Source organism: Anguilla rostrata, chromosome 5 (genome assembly GCF_018555375.3).
Source record: "Anguilla rostrata isolate EN2019 chromosome 5, ASM1855537v3, whole genome shotgun sequence".
Lineage (NCBI taxonomy): Eukaryota > Metazoa > Chordata > Actinopteri > Anguilliformes > Anguillidae > Anguilla > Anguilla rostrata.
This window is the reverse complement of record NC_057937.1, coordinates 52547952-52560853: the sequence shown is the minus strand read 5'-3', so window position 1 is coordinate 52560853 and position 12902 is coordinate 52547952. Positions and strand designations below refer to the sequence as shown.

At 44.0% G+C, this 12902-nt stretch overlaps 1 protein-coding gene across 1 annotated transcript in view; it reads right to left on the bottom strand.

Moving 5' to 3' along the window:
• Positions 1-12902, bottom strand: part of LOC135255656 (ankyrin repeat and BTB/POZ domain-containing protein 2-like) — a 42677-nt gene that overhangs the window by 19426 nt on the left and 10349 nt on the right. The window lies entirely within an intron of this gene.

Genomic DNA, 12902 nt, shown 5'->3' with positions numbered 1-12902 from the left:
CACACACACTATTAGTCTTACAAACTTTCCATTGGTCAAAGCCTTCCATGAACAGCCACAAAATCTCAATCAATACATACTATCTTATCACTGGGCAGGGGTAACTTCCATGTGAGATGAAATTCAATATGAATGAATATATATGAATACATATGCCCATCAGCCACATAGTAAGAATGGGTCTTCCTATTTATGGTTTTAATCAGTATATTTATACTCAGTTTCCCTATGACCTCATGTATGGTGTAAACACACCTGTCATGTAATGTGTGTGGCGTGCAGAATACTGCAGCAGATGCTTCACACTGCATGCGCTGTAATTAGTCATGCCCATAAAAACACTTGGATTGCATCACCAAGACTAGACTCTTAAAGCACCGCCCACACCCCCACCACAGACCCGCCCCTCCCCATTACCTCCACCAGCTGGCTGTGATTTACACTATGACCACATTTATTTACACAAGAGAAACTGTTTACAATGATTTTAAGGGGATAGTCCTGAAACCAACCCGAGGCCAACCACGGAGTGTTGGCAAATTAAGCTCTTGTACACCATGTGATACAAAAACTTCTGCTGAACAGGGCTAAACATGTTCCATTCTCACTACTGTACAGCGAACATCCTGCTAAGCGTCTAGTAAAGATCTGTCCAGTGAGCAAAAGGACCAGAGGCTCACAAGTGTAGAACTTTAAATTTGTTTTTGTTTTAAATATTCCTTTAAATTACGTAAATACAACCTTGTATGGATAATAAATTATGCAATTTGAATGTAATATAATTTTTGATTATTTATTAATAAAAATAATACATAAAAACTCAACTCAGATTTAAATGTGATTTCACTTCATGAGATAAATAATAAACAATATAAATCCATATTTCAGTTCAGGATATTAAATTCATTTTCACAATCCAATCCTTGCATTATTGTAAGACAGCCTTCAATCAATAGTTCTAAACCCACAAATGAGCCCCACAATCCGAAGCGTGTGCTCATAAAAAGGCTTCAGCTCATTAATATCCCACAATTCCACTGCTAAGAGCAGAAACCGGAGAACGAAAAACACATCGCCTCAGTCTAGTGCTTAGCAATTAATGACACAATTTACCCGGTTCCACTGAAATCTATCAGGCTGTATGCCCCAGAATAGAGCTCCTTCAAAATCGAATACATTTTGAGTATGCCAAACACAATTTGAACATGACGAAAAACAGCCCTTTAATCTCAGCAAGCATGTTTGTGCAGTCGCCGGGGAGGGGTGTTTTCTCCTGATTTTTCTCCACACTCAGTATCTCTACACACAGAACGGTTCTGAGTTTCCTGGGAAACAGAAAGTAGAACAAGCGCCTCGGTTGGGCAGAGTGAAAACAAAGGAAGATCACCTATTTTCTCGGGAAGCCATTTTAAATATTCAGGATTTTTTATTGCATCTTTGTAGGCTAATTCATTGGAAGAACCAAAGAGAGTGTGTTCAAAGCAGACACATATGCTGCTAATTCACTCAAGTATGAGATGGGGATTTCTTTAGGATGAAGAAAAATATCGGAACATCAAAAGAAGTAATAAAAAGAAAGAGAGGAGGAGGACAAGATAGAAATCATATAGACAGGTAAATAACTCTTATTCTTCCTTCTGGTGAAACAGGAAGTTATGGATTTAGTTGAGCTGATGAGTAAGGCCCATAGACTTTCCCCTAACAGTCACATGAGTTAGCCCCATCCCTAAGGCCCAGGCTGATCAGATATAACTGGGTTCACACTGGGTTCCAGACAGCATTTCCTCTCACACACCCCCAGGAGAGCCCCTTTCCTCGTCCTGTTACCATCCCTGTGATCCACTCTAAGACATTCACACACCAAAACACTGATCTGACCCCAGTTCACAAACTGTTCTGGAGTCTTCAGTCCTTAATAGCGTAAAATGTGAATACTGATCCGGAATAAGACCTTGGGAAACCTACCTACGTCTGCAGGCCCGTCCAATGAATTAATCAGTGTGTGTGTTTGACACAGACAATAACAAAAGAGTTATTATTACCCATGTTCTGTGTTTCCAGACTTCCCAGAGTTCCCCAGGGTACTGAGGGGTGCTCATGTACTGCTCCCGTACAGCTGAGAGACTAATTCGAACCCTTACAACCATCCAGTCTTTACAAAATGCAGTTACTTGATATGATGATGGTAAAGTATGACTTAGTGATATGGTTATACCATTACATAAAGTTGATCTATAACATTTCAAAATGACTATAATTTGTAAAACACACTTTTTCATAATACCGCTCAAGGTAAAAAGCCATGAGTCAAAGGCGGCGACAGACGGCGTCTCAGTGGGCAGATTTATAGCGGACGTATATCCACTTCAGCAGGGTGACAGGCCCCATATGACTCAGCAGTGCAAACACACAGTGACAGCGTACGTGCGCATTCACAGGGCGGACACACCCTCTCTGACACACAGGCTCACTCGTCGGTGAGAACACACGCTCTCTCGCCAAGGGTGGAGGGTAGAGAGATGGAGAGGGAGCGAGAGAGAGCACGGACAGAGTCCGCTACGCACCTGCTGCGCCTGGCTCCACAGACACGCCCAGTCAGCACACCACACGCGCGCCGCACTACGCTACGCTAACGCAAAGCTCACGGCCGGCCCCGGCTCTGCATTTCAAACGCTACAGCAGCTGAAACGGTTACGGCGGTAGGCCGGGCCAGCAGCTGCACTGAGTGGGACTGTTCTCAGTGGGTCTGCCGAGTTCAGACAAACAGCAAAGCCTTGCGCTGGCGTACGAGGCCGACGGCTCTGCCAAGCAAAAGGAAAAGAGCTCGAGATGACTGATCGCGGAAACATCTGGAACAGATGCTGATATACCGCCATGTTTTTCAGTAAAGACTTCACATGTCAGCACACACGGTCGAGAGAACTTGAAAAGGAATTAAAATATTTTAGCTCTCGTGTTACTCTCAGATGGCAGATTGGTGGCAGAGAGGACAGGGGGATTATGAGGTCTGTTTGGTATTAAATAACTCAAATCATCATAGAAATCACACTTCAGACTTGCAATCACGCAAGACTTCATGATTGCAAGACACAGTTGTCATGATTTACATGTTGTACTTATTTCACCAGACCTTGGCATTGTCCACTCTCACTCCCAGCTCCAAACACACAATATATGAGATATGCCAATTGCATGTGAGAGTGACATGTATTTCAGCCACAGCTAAAAGAAGAGGGAGACAGACAGAAAGAGAGAGAGAGAGAGAGAGAGAGAGAGAGATCCTCTATCATTTTTCCCAAGTGTACAGACCTGTTTCACAGGGTTTCCAATATTTCAAAAGGTACAATGAAATATGAATGCAATATATTTCACATGTGTTATGCATATTACAGACATGGATTTGAAATGAAACAATGAATATGAGGTTAAAGGGCTGACTGTCAGCTTTAATTTGAGGGTATTTGTGTAGTAATTGCAGCCATTTGTATACACTTTAACCCCCATTTTTGGGGACCAAAAGTATTTGGACAATTATTGGCTGCAAAGTTGTTTCTTGGCCAGCAGTGTGTTGTTGCATCATTAGTTAATGCACAAGAAAGTTAACAAAAGGTCTAGTGTTGATTCTGGGTGTGGTATTTGCATTTGGAGTGTTACTGTCGTGTCTCAACATGACGACCAACGAAGTGTCGATGACAGTAATGCAGGCCAACATGAAGTGGAAAAAGTTTAATTAATCAATCAGAGACAAAGCCAAACCATTGGGTTTGTCACAATTGTTAAGAAGCAAGAATGCACTGGTGAGCTCAACAGTAGCATTCTACCTGGTAGACCAAGTAATAAAATGTAGGAAAATGTCAATCAGATCACAAAAACTCTCTAGGATGTAGGCATAGATGTGTCAGAGACTAAAATAAAGAAAAGACTACTCCAGCATAACCTTCACTGCAATGTGCAAACTACTAGCAAGCCTCAAGAACAGAAAGGCCAGGTTAGAATTTGCTGGGAAAAAGTACATTAAGAAAACTTAAAGAGTTCTGGAACAAATTGTTTCATGCAAATGAGTATTAACCTGTACCTGTAAGTGATCGAAAGAGGAAAGTGTGGACAAAGAAAGGAACTGCTCATGATTGAAAGGACACCGCCTCATCTTTGAAACATGGTGGAGTTAGTGTTATAGCTTGAGAATGAATGACTGCCTCTGGAACTGACTCACTTTTGAGTCTTCACTGATGATGTAACTGCTGACTGTATATACAATACTTTTTGTGTGGACTACTGCTACTGTGAGACTGTGGAGTGTGAGAGGCGCTGTCCCTGCACCAACGACTACTGCCACCACCCAGGAACGCCCTTCAAGCTTTTCACAAGCAATTATGACAGGGCACAAAGAGGGATTTTCTCTCCACAAAAAAGAAGCGTTTATTCAGTGTGAGCACCAAGCCCTCATGGACTGCACCCCTTGTGCTCTCTGTAATCGAACGAGCAGGCCTCATTTTTGGCGGTTGGCTCCATACGGCGTGAGTATCAGCCCTTTCCCCAGGTGTGACCCCGTGACCCGCATCTCTGTTCAAAGCCCAGCTCCATCTCATTGTGCAGAAGCTGCAGCCCGTTGGTGGCGTATCTGCTGACTCTGTCCCTTCCACACAATGGAGCTGGATTCCACAGCCACCTTTCCTGGCACGTTTCAACCTGTCAGTGCACTAAGCTTAATTAGGCACAGATAATGAGCCTAAACCCAGCCGCTCACCACGCCAGGCCTGTTATTAAAATGGACCCGAAAACCTCCCAGTTTTAATGTTGGTGAGCCCTTCATATACTTTTATCTCACTAAAAATCAGAAGGGTTACAGTTCCAGTCTAACAGCATAAGCCACGATAAACACACACATATCTATGCGAGGGATAAACAGATAGCCAGAAGGCACCAGACTACTGGTTTACTGACTTGCTCCTCACTCCGGAAACTTAGTCTGTGATTGACTGACTGCGGACAGAAAATTCACGAAGGCTGTAGCTTGGTGGATGAAACACAGATGAAGACAGAGCTCAGTTTTGCGGCTGCTAAAAGGACTGACCGCACTTGGGTCTAAACTGAGACAGATCTCTGAGGTTGCGGCAGAACTGAAATGTGTGACAGTGTTGTGAGATAGCATCACCACAGCTGTAACAGCACAGCTGAATATATAAATATGCGATATTTTAATATTCTCCACTTTTAAATCTAACCGCATGCAGTAGCTGTCCGTGGTTACACTGTTCCGCAGTATGTCCTTGGTGGAAGGGGTTCCGGAATGTGCCACGCCCACTTCCCCATATGGAGCTGTTCCCGCACCGGCAGCCCTCGGTACCTTGGCCTGCTTGTACCGGCCGAGGGAGCGCAAGTTGTGTTCCTCTGCTGCCATGGCAACGCCTTGTCACACCGTTTCTATAGTGACGGGGCTGAAATCTTACTTTAAGAAGTATTTCCATTCAGCTGCGGATGACGGACAGCCCCTCGTCTGCACAAATGGTACTGATCCACTCATTTCAGTATGTCATGCTTTGAGGAGCCTCGCTGGAAGGAGGAGGGGGCGCTGAAAAGCATTTATCATTGTGTGACATTTCTCTGCATCTCAGTGCTGACAGTATAATCCCTTATGACAGCGCTCTCCTACAAGCTAATGGTCCCAGCTGTGTTAGCCTTTTTTCGCTAGTTTGCATCATTCATCCATACAGGGATCATAAAGCCTGTCACTCAGAAGAGGAGAGAGCAACAGAGCTCTGCAGAGCAAGTGCACTTCTTTCTGCAAGAGCCTGCATTTCCAAACACAATGGTCTGGACTATCTGTCTGTAACCTCGACTCACAATTAAATGTAGTTGTTAGATTATACCTCACAGTTTGGTGAGACACTAGGAATCGCCCAAATTTACTTGTCAGATTGATGTTTAAGAAGAAAATATGTTTCACTTGCATTTGTCTGGAAATTAAAACCAATGTTATTTAAATCCAGGACAATGTTTTCACATCCTTCCCAGGATAAGCGGGTATAGATAATGGATAGATGGACAATGTTTTTACCAGCACACCAGTATGCATTCAGTCTGTTTTCAGTCTGTCTTCCATTTCCTCATCCAGGAAAACCACAGTGCACCGTCTCCACCATCAGAACCCCAGAAAACATGGCCGTGGAATTAAAAAACATCTTTTACACTAATGTTGTACAGCAACATTTCCCTGATGGCAAAAGATCACAGTTGTAAATTGCAGTCTTGTCATACACAGGGCCAGGACTTTGACACGAGTCTGACTCAAGTCATGATAACCATGGCAACTCAGACTTGGAGATTTTTTGACTTGGACTTGAATTTTTTTGTGTAGCCGTTGCCATTTAATGTGTTCATGCTGCCTAAATGACAAAAGGGGGATTCAATGGCACTGTCTCACTGCTCTTTTAATCAATTTTGTAATAGCTTTAAAATATGATTTTTTTTTTTTTTGTCAGTTAGTCGCTTCAGGGCATTAATAAGAGTACCATAGGGATACCTTGGAATGAAACTTTAACTAGTGATTCGGTTAACTGGATTTGCCCTCGATCTTGAGTGCTGGAGACTTGCCACTTGACTTGGACCTAAGGTGGCTTGGAGGTAAGGTGGCTTAGACTTGGACTAGGGAACTAAAGACTTGAGACTTCACTTGGACTTACAGTTAAATGACTAGACTACAACACTGGTAGATTTAATCATCAACACTGAAGATAAGGTTTTAGTTTACATGAGCATCAAGCCACAAAAATGCCTTTGTAAGGAAGGCAAAACACCTCATTACTACAAGTTCATACAGAATGTTTCTTGAATTTCCCACATAATTAAACAAAACAGCACTGTGTACAGTAAGATTAAGTCAGTACAGTGTTTTCATACCATCATTATCAACATGCTGCTGTTGCATGTTTTCTCTTTGATGACAAGCTCCTCACAGGTATGAACAGATCTGTATCTGAACCCATATATACTTTTTTCCACCTCCTGTCTGGTTCTGGTTCTGACATGGTGTTTGTGGGCTGTGCTCAGACTAATTTCTGTCTCCCATCTGTTGGCTGCATGTGTTGGTGATTAACGACAACACCTGTTTTCCTCAAATTACAACGGCCACAGTGCACCACAGCACAAGCCCCAACATTTATTTTAAAAAAGTCTCGGCAGACCTGTCAGGCTTATAAAGGTAATCCCCTCATCAGAGGTTCAGTCACACACCGTGTGACTAGAGGGATATCTGCCACACCGGATCATGCACGCAGTGAGGCGTTTCTCCGAAGGTTAAATTAACTGTGTGTTTATGTAACCAGTATCACAGGCTGTGTTGCTGGGCCTGCTCAGCAGGCTGCAGCAATGACAGAGCGCTGATGACAGCATAGGGCTGTCCAATCACGGCCACCCTGACTGACAGATGTCGCCGGCCTGCTCTGGTTGGCATCGTGCACACGTCTTCTGGCTCCTGGGGGTCAGGGGTGGTCTCGAGTTAAAAGTGGAAGCAGTTTTATCACTCCTGTGTGGTGTCACCTAAAGTAACAAATCACTCAATGTGCCCAAAAACAGACGTAATTACAGCCCAAATGTATCAAAAGGCTGTAAAAATTGATTAACATATTTAAAATAATCACAGTTCAGCAACAAATCTTTCCAATTCAACTTTCAAATGTATGACAAAGGAGCTGATTTGTAAAAAGATCAGAGTATAATCCCAGTTCGACCTTCTCATGGGGTGTCACAGGCTTTTTTAATTGGCTCCCCTTAAATTGCGGAACAAACCTATTCTCTTCGCTTTCTCGTCCAAAACGTTAAACAGCGAGCCCAGGCAGCCCGCTATTGCGCACAATGTTCTCATTATCTAAGCCAGCACAATGCCGCTGCTGTTGGGCACGTGAACTGCACCAAGTCCGTCTGAGGAAAAGTTTGATTGAAACTTTAGTTAAGAAGATCGGGTGCGCTTAGCGCCGTTATCTCAAAGCATTTTTAGATAGGGATGTTCAAACAAGTCCTACGGGGCGTGTCTGAACTGAATAACAGAAAGAAAAAAAAGACTTCCTCGAAACCATTCTGTCCCTTTCTCTTGCCAGTAATAATTTGTTTTTAAATAAACAGACTGTGGAAGATAGTGATGTGTTGGCTGTAACTGGTTTGTCGTCAATGCTTATGCTAGAGAGGAAAATCTGGAGCTACAAAGCTCCAGTTTTATCCTGTAGAAGAAGAAAAAAAAAGCAGTATTGCACTGTTAGTGCAATCCAGTAATCTTATGACTGGATTAGAATTCTTGATCTTTTTTTCCAGCCTTTTATAGTTTCCCTCCAGATCATCTATAGTTTCTCTTACGATAAATAGGGTTGACTGGGAGCTTGTGTATATCAAAGTGTGAACCCAAATTCCTGTGAAATCTAAAGCAGATTAACATTCCGTGGAACCCACAGACAATTCTGCCAAAAACCTTCTGCCCTAAAGCAACAAACCGATTTTAAAGGTAGTCCTACGGGATGCATTTGCTAACGACCGATATGCATTTGACAGGGGTTTGATAAACACATGCCATGAACTGTGAGTATACTTCAGCTCCAAGCCTCCATTTTACAGAGCAGAAACGTAACCTCACTTTCCTGGCAACATTAAGTGATATTCAGCCCAGTTACACGCAAGACTAATGCACTGCCTATAATTACAAAGAGTGCTCCCTCTTCAGAATATACCACACCACCCATGCATCCAGTGCACAGTTTAAAATCGACAGCTGTTTTCAAATGCTTCCCTAGCAAGAATGAAGACTTAAGCAAAGAGCCGGAATACTGTGTATTCCAAACAAATAACTAAGTCAGTAATAATTATGAATTGAAAAATATCTACTTGAACATGAAAAATGTACTGTCAGAGCAAGTAGATATATACAGTATATATAATATAAAACTCATTTCTATACAACCTCTTGGTTTTAGCCACACTACTGGAAGTGTCCTCAGAGCTCTCTAAGCTCACAGTGATTCAGCAGTATAACAGTCAGAGCACTAAGGCTTTTAAACGGCCTTACACTCTGTAAACTGCATAAACACATAGATATTTGAATTTGTGCACATGTACACACACACACACACACACACACTACCTATGTGCAGGCACACCAGAGCACATGCATATGCACAGGCACATGTGTTTAGAAACACATCCAACACACAAGTTCACAGTTGCTTGCTCACAAACTCACTCATGCACACACAACATGAGTGGGAGAAGACGAGTAAGAAGACAAAGGCGATCCTCACATCAGACACAAAGGCCTATGGAGCCCACACCTACTTAAGACACGACTCCCTCCCTCGCCCCCCTGTAGCAGAGCTCACAGATAGACAAAGGCTTAGTGTGAGAACGTTCGCTTACAACCAATTAGTCCCCATTTGGGTCACATATTTCCCCACTGAGGGGTTTCTGGGGATGGTCACGGTTTTAGAAACCTTGCTTTAATTCTGTCAGCTCTGAAACAAAGATCATAAAAGGCAAGGGAGTGTGGTGTGTGCATGTTCTCACACACTGCAGGATGCCGTTCTTGCCGCACAAAAGCAGTCTGAAAGGCAGGTTTAACATATAATCATCTAAGCTTTCTGACTGTGCATGTGAGTGAATGGGACAGGGGACACAAATTGGAGGTGACAAAAAGAACTAGTCCTCAGTCCCAGCCAGATAGTGGGCGTTGGTTGTAGGCTCTCTTGGATGTGTGTGTGTGTGTGTGTGTGTGTGTGTGTGTGTGTGTGTGTGTGTGTGTGTGTGCGTGTGTGTGTTTCTCTTTGGAAGGAGAAACTTCTCCAAGTCCCTTCCCCCACTCAACTATCTTTCTCCTGGCTTAATGCCGGGGAGTCAGAGAGAGAGAGAGGGCGAGAATGGAAAAATGTGAGAGAGAGATAAACATCATCAAGCTATCCACCATCTCGCTACGCTGTGAATGAAACCAAGGGGAACTGTGCACAGGAGCGATAACCGGAGGAAGCTACAGGAGCTACTGGTGCGGAAGCCAAACGGTCAGTGAGAGCACCGATTCATACTTGAGATGGAGAAAACAGAGGAGGATTCACAAGAACTGCAGCCCTCCAGAGCTCATTACTCTTGTTTTTTTTAGGGTCACCGCTACTTGCTATTCGCGCTTGCAAGTGAACTGACAAAATTTGCTTCGAATGTGGTCAGTATAACACAAAACAGGTTTCTTTTTTTTTCTGGCAGGACCAGACCTCTCACTATTAATATATATCATGGGGGCAGTTTTGGTCTTGTTAGGAAACCGAGACGTGTCATTTGTTCAAAAATAAAATGGCCAAACCCTGTTGATGCAGTAAATTGACAATGCTCAAAAGGACCATTTAACAAACAATTTAGTCATTGCTAACTCATTAGCAGTACACTCAACAGTCTGAGCATCCAGCTACCACCTCTCATCCACCTCATAAAACTATGAAAACAGGAAATGCTCCGTGCTACGGTCATCTCTGTACCAATTTCAGCCTGTAGTAATACTATTTCTGATGAGTACCGCTAAAACACATTTTCTGAGTTTCAAAGGTGAAATGAAGGCCAACTAGAATTGTGAAAGTGATTCACTCTCTAAAATTACAAAATAACTACAGGGAAATTGTCTCTCTTATTTTAACAAGCTGAGAGTCTTGGCTGTATAATTAGTAATTACAAGAGCTGCAGTATGATTCATACCCTATGGCAGGCTAAGTCTAACACATTATAAAGCTGGATTCTGCTCTCTGCTCATAATTCACATACAGCCCCCAAAGAGAACAATGACAGAGATAAGGGATTAATTATCTTACACGCTCACACACTCATGCATGCACACATGCACGCACACACACACACACACACGTGAGTGCGCACACACACACAAACACACTCAAAGTAGAATGTTTCCCAGCTGACTAAGCACAGAGGAGGGGGCTATTAATACACACAGCTCCTGTCCAAACACTGGGCTTTTGTAGAGCATCTTCCGTTAGTCTCCTTTTAGGGCACGTCAGGTTGACCTCAGCATGGATACCCAGAGGCCTCTCTGTTCCAAGCTTTTTTGCACAATCATTTCTATACAAATACCAGCCACTGCCTGGCCCAAACTGAGTGACCTGTATCCACAGCCAAGGCTCATGGGATATCCCACATGCCCACAGCCAATGAACGGGGGGTAGTGGCAGCCAGCCAAGTTCCATGACTTCTTTTTTTTTTTTTTCCGAAAGCAAGTCTCAATGTAACGTACAACAGGAAATTCGACTCATGAAGGTCTTAATGTATGGCGTCTCTGTGTGTTTACAATGTCTGTCTACTTATGATGTTCCCCTCTAGCTTTTCTTTATGGATAAAGTTTTTGGTTTAGTTTGGTTTTAAAAGCAATTTTGGACATCTCAGTAGTTTCCTGTGTGGAAGCAGAAAAGCAGAGAGAAGATAACTGTCTCTCCGTGCTTGAGAGCAGACAGTGTCCAAGAAGGCCACACCAGACCACACTCCTCTTCCAGACTGAGACCCGACACTATGCAAGGCTAAACGCCAGAGAAAGTAGGTGTGGCTACAGAGAGGCATGGGGACCAAGGCCTGCCTTTAGTGCTGTTGATGGATCAAGGGTGTCAGTGTTTTATAGGGAAAATCGCTTGCTCTTCAGCAGAATAGTTACTTCCCTAGTCTCTGCTATGCTACGTTTCCAAAAAACTGTTCCCGTGAGGTTCAGTGTAGAATTATGGGGCTTGCGGTATTTGTAACTGTAGTGGTGAGACTGCTGGCTGTGCTGGGGGAATAGTCTGGAGTGACTGTGGTGGAGAGAGAGAGATGTACAGTAAGCCCTTACTGTTCTCACTGTAAACACAGCAAACACAGAAACAACAGCCCCGCGTTAAACTGCTGCTGAAGATTTACAGTCCTGTCGCTCGAAACCCTGCTGCACATTCATAATGCTGTCACTCAAAGCCCTGCTTCACCATGTACTGCAGACTCCTATGGTTGGTCAGCTGTATTTAGGCTGCATGTGGCAGCTGCCCAACAAGTGCAGTCCTCTAATGCAGGTGTGGCAACCTGAATCCCAAAGGGGCTGCAGTGTCGGCGGGTTTTTGTGTTTTCCTTTCAATCGGATGCCAATTAAGGCCTTGAGAATGAGGTGCGTGGATTCCGCAGCCAATCAACGCCTTAAATGGAACACTTGGCTCTGAGAACACCCCAAAAACCAGCAGACACTGCAGCACCTCCAGGACGGGAGTTTCACACCTGCGCTCTAATGCAATGCATGTGCAGCTCAGGGAAGAGAAGCAGTGTCCGGCTGAATGGATTTCGGAACCGCCTGCTAGTCTGCAACATAGCAGCCAATGGGACCCGCCTACAACTACGGCAGAAAAGGTTAAAAAGACGCCTTAAAAAGTAATAGGGCGATGATAGAAAAATGCAAACTCATTTAGTGGATACGATGGCCATCAATCCCACCAACTGTACAGCAGTCCACACCTCATAAAATCCGAGTGTATCTTGTAAAATAAGAAAATGCCTCAAACTTCAACTTGTTAGAATTTCCATCAAAGAAACACACTCCGAACGCAGGCAGTAAAACCCCATCTGCTCCTAAACTGCTGAGATAATAACATTTCAAGGCACGCTCGCAGAAAAGGGAACAGGGGCAGCGGTCTGGGACGGGAGGGGAGGGATTCTGAAGGGTGTGGAGAGGAGGCCTACCGGAGAATTCCCTCAGGGCGGGGCCTTTTCACGTCCCCGTCCCAGACCATAGGCCCCACACCTGTCTGTCAGCCCTGCTGTGTGCGTCAGGGCACTCGACTCAGAACGCATGCTGATCTCTCTCTCTCTCTCTCTCTCTCTCTCTTTCTCTCTCTCTCTCCCTCTTTCTCTCTCACCTGCGG